Source organism: Cnephaeus nilssonii (genome assembly GCF_951640355.1).
Source record: "Cnephaeus nilssonii genome assembly, chromosome: 24".
NCBI classification, from domain to species: Eukaryota; Metazoa; Chordata; class Mammalia; order Chiroptera; family Vespertilionidae; genus Cnephaeus; species Cnephaeus nilssonii.
The window spans coordinates 2,824,698-2,831,200 of NC_137095.1; the positions used below are offsets into that span (position 1 = coordinate 2,824,698).

A 6,503-nucleotide genomic window follows, 5' to 3' on the forward strand; every position below is an offset into this window, starting at 1 on the left:
TTTCATATAAGAAATACACTCATTAATCACCAGAGAGTTCACACTGGAGAGAAGCCATATGAGTGTAGTGAATGTGGGAAGTCCTTCAGTGAAAAACGTACATTGATTAAACACCAGAGAGTTCACACTGGAGAGAAGCCATATGAGTGTACTGAATGTGGGAAGCCTTTTAGCCAAAAATCTTACCTTATTAAACATCTGAAAGTCCACACTGGAGAGAAGCCATATGAGTGTTGTGAATGTGGGAAGTCCTTCAGTATAAGAAGTACACTCATTAATCACCAGAGAGTTCACACTGGAGAGAAGCCATATGAGTGTACTGAATGTGGGAAGTCCTTCAGTGAAAAACGTGCATTGATTAAACACCAGAGAATTCACACTGGAGAGAAGCCATATGAGTGTACTGAATGTGGGAAATCCTTCAGTGAAAGAAATACATTCATTAAACTACAGAGAGTTCACACTGGAGAGAGGCAATATGAGTGTACTGAATGTGGGAAGTCTTTTAGCCAAAAATCTAACCTTATTATACATCGGAAAGTCCACACTGGAGAGAAGCCATATGAGTGTACTGAATGTGGGAAGTCTTTTCGCCAAAAATCAAGTCTTATTAAACATCTGAGAGTTCACACCTCAGGGAAGTGTTAAATGTGCAGGGAATGTTTTATTTTATGCACTTAGAATAATAACACTGAATGCGACTGTTTCAGACCTATTTTTGTGAATTTAAACCCTTTTAATGGAACATGCACTGTACTATATTCCTCATGTGTTTCCAGTACAAGTGAGTCTTGAAGGACATGCCCAGATCTACTACCTGATACATTTGTGGCTGAAGAGATTTTTTATTGAATTATGCTTCTATGAATTGTTTTACTTTCTAATTCACCAGCCTGCAAATTACTTACTGTGCTCTGTTCTGGTTTATTATTTTTTATTAAAGGTATTTTTCTTTAGTACCTTAATTTTTTTGGTTATTTTCACTTCCAGGGATGATTGTCAAGCACAATTATCACCTATCATCATAGTGTTTACAGATATTGTTTGAATCCCAACCTTTCTGTGCTTTAGGAGGGACAGCATAATACTAGAAAATTACTCTTTGGCCAATATTGGCTTATAGCTTGCTAGCCAAGGCCTTGAAAGAAAGACTGCTTGACTTTGTGGCTCCACTTTGCATGTTTCATCCCAGCACATATGGGCATGTAGGAGGCATCTAATTTTTTTTCTCTCTCATATTGATGTCTCTCCCAAAATCTCTCTTCTCCTCCCCCTTCCCTTGTACTCTCTCTCTCAAAATATCCTCAGATGAGGATTACCAAAAAATCCAAACATTCACTCTGGTGCCCTGAGATGGGGCCTCTGCCTGCACAGCCCCCCTTTCCTCACTCTTCCCTGCCTTTGCCTGGGATGTTCCCACTGTATCTGGGCACAATGTGTCCTTCCCAGGATTTGAAAGAGAGGAGGCCGGGAGCTCACAGGTCTCACCTCACTGTACTTTACAGAATTCACACTGGAGAAAAGCCATATGAGCGTAGTGAATGTGGGAAGTATTTCAGTGAAAGGGCTTCCCTCATTAAATATCACAGAGTTCACACTGGAGAAAAGCCATATGAGTGTAATGAATGTGGTAAGCATTTCAGTGGAAGGTCTTACCTCATTAGACACCACAGAGTTCATACTGGAGAAAAGCCATAAATGTGCAGGGAATGGTTTATTTTTCTCACTTATTATAAGAACACTTAAGGGGCTCTATGAAGCCCTTTCCATGAATGTGAACCCCTTTTATGGGAACACACTCTGCTAGATTCCTCACAAATTTGAGGTACAAGTGAGACTTGAAGGAGCTGCATTGTACTTGAACAGAAAGGGACAAAGATTCTTTTCCCACTGTATTCTGCTCAAGGTACATCTTCCCCCCCTCCCCCAAATAAGGTGAGAACCAAGGTGTAAAGGAGAGAAAAAGAGACCTCAAAAACAGGGCGACTGAGCAAAAGAGGGGAAAAAAACTGCAACTTGCTCCAGGGACTGGAGAAAATTAAAAAAGGTTGGAATCCATCAGTGTTCATTAGTCATCTTCTCCTTCATCTTCCTCTCCTTCTTCCCCCTCACCATCATCTTCATCTTCTTCACCTTCATCCTCATCCCTTCTTCATCAATATCTTCCAACCATTCATCATCTTCATCATCGTCATCATCTTCTCCTTCCCCTTCATCATCCATGTCAGGAACCAAGTAGTACTGTAAAGGATTTGGCCAAATGTCATCTTTGATGAATTCTCCTAACACATCTGCACCTGCATCAGAATGGTCAGTAAACCAGGTAAAGAAGCTCTCTGGTTCCTCATGCTGTCTCTTTCTGCTGGCTTTCTTCTGTTTGACTTGAACGTTTAATCAAATACTTTCCAAATTTCCATTTGATTTCAGTGGACTTTGAAGATGGGTCACCACTCTCTTTCAGATGAAACTCTTTGGAGAGAACTTTATTTTCAAAGTAAGGATTTTCATCAAAATAAAAATCTATTCTGTAACCTGATTTAACATCTTCAAATTCTCTCACTTCAACTCTTCTTCAAATAATGCAGCGTCTCTTCATTCTCTTTCCAAGCAGTGCAGACACTTGTGGATGGTTGACAAATGTTGTTTCCCAAAATTTGGGATTTTTTTAAAATTTCTTTATTGATTAAGATATCACATATTTGTCCTCATCCCCCCATTCCCATGCCACACCCCTCCCCACGCATGCCCCCCACCCCCGTGTTGTCCTTAACTGCTGGTTAGGCTCATATGCTTGCACAAGTCCTTTGGTTGATCTCTCCCCTTTACCCCCACTCTTCCCTACCCTCCCTCTGAGGCCCGACAGTTTGATCCATGCCTCCTTGTTTCTGGGTCTGTTCTTGTTCATCAGTCTATGTTGTTCATTATTTCCCCTAGAGGAGTGATCTGTACATGTGTTATGAGATGTACATACGAGCTTAAATAGTTCTTTAACACCAGCTACTAATTTATTGAATACTAGAGGCCTGGCACATGAAATTTGTTCATGGAGTCCCTAGGCCTGGCCAGCATTAGGGCCAATCAGATTACCTGCTTCCCCACCTCCTCCATCCCTCACTGCACACGTACTGCCACGGCATGGTTCCCCCCACCTGCCCGCCTCCTCCTTCCCTCGCACCCTCAGCACCCTGCTGCTGCCAATGATCACCTATCATGTTCCGCACCATCCTCTGGTGGTCAGCACATGTCATTGCAAACGATTGTTCTCCTGGTTGAACTCCCGAGGGACACTTTGCATATTATCCTTGTGTATGTATATATAGATATAGATATAGTGATAGAGATAGATATATATATACATAGAGAGAGAGAGATTACTTGCAATGAGACATAATCATATTTCAGCACAGCTTTCCATGTCACCAGCAAACAAACCATGCTGAACACTGTTAGCAGAAGATTAAGCTGACAATCCTGCTTCTCTTCCATGTGGTGCTTGCCATGTGTGTGTCATTTCGTTTGAGGTCTTCCTTGTTTTGTGATCTTCAGTAGCCTGACCTTTATGAAGTGAATTATAAGTGTGAAAAATGTGGGAAATGTTTCAGAGAAATCTTTAAACTCATTCATCATAGAAGTGTTTACACTGTAGAAAAGCCATAGGAGTGTAGTGATCAAGGGATGTCCCTCATCCTGAGGTCCAAACTCATTCAACAACACAAAGTCCACACTGGAGAAAAGCTGTATGAGTGTCGTGATTGCAGGATGTCCTTCATTCAAAGCACTACCATCACTCCACACCAGAGAGTTCACACTGGTGAAAACCTTAGGAGTGTAGTGAATGTGGGAAAGTTTTACCCACAATAATCACCTCCTTATCCACAGGAGAGTTCACACTGGAGAAAAGCCATGAGCATAATGACTGTGGGAAGTCCTTTACACACAGGTTTACCCTCATTCAACACCACAGATTTCACAGTGGAGAAAAGTCCTAAGAGTGTAGTGACTGTAGGAACTCCTTTAGGCAACGCAGTAACTTCACTCAATACCATAGAGTTCACAGTGGTGCAAAACCTTATGAGTGTAGTGAATGTGGGAAATCTTTTACCTGCAAAAATCACCTCCTTATCCACAAGAGAGTTCACATTTGAGTAAAGCTATATGCATGTACTGATTATGGAAAGTTTGTAATCTTTACTAATATCCGTGGTGTAAACACTCTCATCCTTGTGAGGTTCAAACAGCTAAAATGATGATTTTGAACATGGACATGATAATATATTTCAGTAGTACATCATTATATTTTATTTTCAATACGCTGATTCAGTAGCACCAAGTATGTTCAAAACTTTTTACAATAAAACAGTAAAGTTATTGGGAATCATCAAGACTAAAACTTTTCTAAAGATTGATTTAAGTAAAATTTATTTAAAATGGATATTTAAAAAAAATATACTTTTGGTGTTTCCTTGCATGCGTGCATTGCTAATACCAAGTTCCTACTAACCTTATCAGAACTTCATTCTCGGCCTATAAAATAATTGATGCAATAATACAGTCTGACATTGATATAGCTTACTTTAAATATTTCTTGGAAAAAAGACACTTTTAAAATCCCATGAATGCTATTCTAGCCTTCCACCACTATCTAACTCATCATGATAGATTTTGTATCTCTCTGTTCTCAGGTACATTATTGGGTTGTTACTTAAAATGTCACGTATGTCTGACCGAGGCCAAACCGCTAAGTGGGTCAGTGAATAATTTCAATAACAGAAGGTTGCAAGTTCCAACCCTGGTCACATCAATTACAAGAGTTAATCAAAGAATGTATAAAAGTAATGGAACAAAAATAGATGTCTCTCTCTCTCTCTCTCTCTCTCTCTCTCTCTCTCTCTCTCTCTCTCTCTCTCTCTTTCTCCAGACAGTCCTCTTGTTACTTCGGACTCGATATACGTCGTTTTGTGGTTACGTTGCCATTTGGAATTTATTTATATAAAAAAGAATTTCTGTCATTCGATTAAGGCTTTTGCACGCAGTTCGCCGGGGAACCAGTTGGCCAGCGGAGTGGATGAATAAGTCATCACGCGGCGCTATACAAGGAAGACGCTGTCATTCAGTCTCCGTTTATAAGCCGTTTTGGATTGTGCTTCATTCGCTCTCTTTTCTTTGTATTGTTATTTAGAACACTTTTTGTCCTTCCTTATGGCTCCTAAGCATAAGGCAGATTCTTCTGATGGCAGTGCTATAAAAAGAAGGAAATCCCTCACAATGGAAGTGAAAGGAGACTTAATAAGACGCTCAGAAAAGGGCGAAACACCTACAAACATCAGCCGGTTGCTTGGCCAAAGTCCTACAACTGTCTCGACAATCATCGACAATCAAAAGCGTATACTTGAACATGTGAAAGGATCTGCTCCTAGGAAATGAACTGTGGTTACAGAGCAGCGTAGTGGTCTCATTATTGAGATGGAAAGATTATTAGTGCTTTGGCTGGATGAGCAGCATCAAGGGCGTATCCAGTTAGCCAGATGTTGATTCAGGAGAAGGCTAAAAGATTGTTTGAGGTTTTGAAAAAAGAAAAGGGGGAAGGGAGTGAAAGTGAAGAGTATGTGGCTAGCAAAGGTTGGTTTATGCGTTTTAAAGCTCGTGCTAATTTGCATAATCTTAAGGTGCCAGGGGAAGCTGCTAGTGATGATGCTAAAGCAGCAGGTGATTTCGCTAGTGCGTTGGCTGAGATCATTAGGGACGGGAGTTACTGTGATCAACAAGTGTTTAATGTGGCTGAGACAGGCTTCTTCTGGAAGCATATGCCTACACGTAAGTACATTGCCAAGGAGGAGAAGATAGCATCAGGCCATAAAGCCAGCAAGGAGAGATTGACTTTGCTACTTGGGGCTAATGCTGCTGGTGACTTCAAGCTGAAGCCCTTGGTGTGTCTGGCCGAGAATCCAAGGGCAATCAAGGGCATATGGAAGGGTCTACTGCCTGTCATCTGGAAATCTAACAAGAAGACATGGGTGACACTCAGCGTATTTGAGGACTGGTTCACCAACCATTTTGTGCCAGAAGTCAAGGACTACTGTGCTTCAAGGGGGTTGCCCTTTAAGGTGTTGCTAGTGCTGGACAGTGCCCCTTGTCACCCTGCCGATTTGAATGACTTTCATCCAAATGTCAAGGTGGTTTACCTTCCACCTAGCACCACCTCCCTTTTACAGCCTATGGGCCAAGGTGTCATTGCCTCTTTCAAGGCCTACTACCTCCGAAGGACATTTGCTATGGCTTTTAGGGCAACGGAGAAGGATAAAGAGTTGACTCTCAAGGACTTTTGGAAATCTTACAATGTTCTTGATGCTGTAAAAAACATTTCTGATTCTTGGGATGAAATTAAGCAGACGAACTTGAATGGTGTTTGGAAAAAATTGTGTCCCCAGTTTGTGAACTATTTCCATGGCTTTGAGAATTCAGTTGAGGTTGTCATCAAGAATGTTGTTGAGTTGAGTAAGCAT

The 6,503-nt window shown here is 41.2% G+C and overlaps 1 pseudogene across 1 annotated transcript in view; it reads right to left on the reverse strand.

Moving 5' to 3' along the window:
- Positions 1–2,028: 2,028 nt before the first annotated feature.
- Positions 2,029–6,503, reverse strand: part of LOC307094820 (protein SET-like) — a 671,772-nt pseudogene continuing 667,297 nt past the window's right edge. The window contains exon 2 of the transcript in view: positions 2,029–2,198. The product of the transcript in view is annotated as a protein SET-like (transcript). The remainder of the gene's footprint in view (positions 2,199–6,503) is intronic.